The sequence below is a fragment of the Malurus melanocephalus genome, unplaced genomic scaffold (genome assembly GCF_030028575.1).
Source record: "Malurus melanocephalus ecotype Western Australia unplaced genomic scaffold, MMel_1.1 scaffold_645, whole genome shotgun sequence".
Classification (NCBI taxonomy): domain Eukaryota; kingdom Metazoa; phylum Chordata; class Aves; order Passeriformes; family Maluridae; genus Malurus; species Malurus melanocephalus.
The window spans coordinates 256921-258475 of NW_026623877.1; positions in this window are offsets into that span (position 1 = coordinate 256921).

The window sequence follows — 1555 nt, forward strand, 5'->3', positions numbered from 1 at the left end:
TTTTGGAATGGCTGTGGGGCCAAATGGGGCTGTGTCTGAGCGTTCCTGCTGAGCTCAGTGGCACTGTCCACCCTCTCCAGGGTCCCCACCCTCTCCAGGGTCCCCACATCCAGTGCAGTCCTCAGTTTACCTTGAACTCCCCTGGCAGAGCTCCCAGTGCCCTTCCCATCCCCATGGCACCAACATCACAGCAGGAACTGTCTCTCCTGCACAGCTTTTTGGGTTTTAGTAACCAGTCACAAGCTGCTCTAGGTGTGACTATCAGTGCCTGAATGGGATGGAAACATTTGAATTTGTCATTAATCATCCTGCTCATATGCTGATGCAGGGGAACAAAACAACATACTCAGTGCTCAGTAATAACATCACAATCATAATGGTACTGATACATAATGCCTGATTCGGTCCTTTCAAAGGCTGTTTGTTTCAACTCTTTGTGCACTGATGACTGTTTATGCTTAAGGATATGAGAGTGACAAATTATGGCAGAATGAGTGCTAGAAATCCRCTGGGATAATAATGAATGATCAATTACTACGTGGTTGTGAGGAATTTGTTGAACTCTTCAACTACTCCAAGGCATGCACCGTGATGTAGGTCTCAATTTATGTTCACCTAAGTACAATGACTATTAAATTTTCCTGTGCAGAATCTCCCTCTCCTTCCCTTTCAGGATTTTAATGAACATGCACTCCTCTCTGAATAGATGTTCTTACCTAAAATAGTTTTCACAGTAGTGACCAAGCTGAGCTACAAGTTAATGTACAACCTACTATTCTTGAACAATGCAGATTCTTCTCAGAATTYAAAACCAATTTTGCTACATAAATTACATGCAAGATAACATTTCTACAGTGTGACGTATCACAAGAGTAGGTTTAATGCACTGCTCACATAAGTGGCTGTGAGGGTCTGAATATTGGAATACAGGAGTTTCACGAGGCAGAGAATGCTCAGCTCTGACAAGGCCTGCCTGGCTGTGGTTTGTACAGCTTCCCAAGAGTCACAAAAAAAATCACAGAATTATAGGATAGGTTACATTGGAAGGGGTCTTTAAAGCTCAGCTGCTCTGTTGATGGAATACAGGTCAGGATCTGCTGCACCAGGATGTCAGAGGGTGCTGTGTCCCAACAGCAGGAAAATCGTTGAGACTGTCAAAGACGCATAATCAGAAGACATGAAATATCCATATTGTGCTAAATAAATTAATTGTGATGGGGTTTATTACAGTGAATAGCAAATTAATTAATAATAGAGATGCCTGAAACGCAGCAAAGTGTTACTGAGCTGGGGAGCCTTTCACCGGAGGGAGCAGTTAATGGAAAAGCCATGTAATGGTAGAAAGAACTTAGTTACAGGCTACAGTCATGGCTGCTCTCTGATCAGAATAAAAGATTAGGTGTCAGAACCTTAAAAATAAGATTGATTTTTGTTTTTCCCCCCTCCCAACAGAAGAAGGTGGAAAAATGCAGTTTCTCATCACTTTTTCAGGTTGGCTCATTACTCCAGAGGATTTCCACGTCTGGCTCACACAGCAATGAATGTGGGGTGTCAC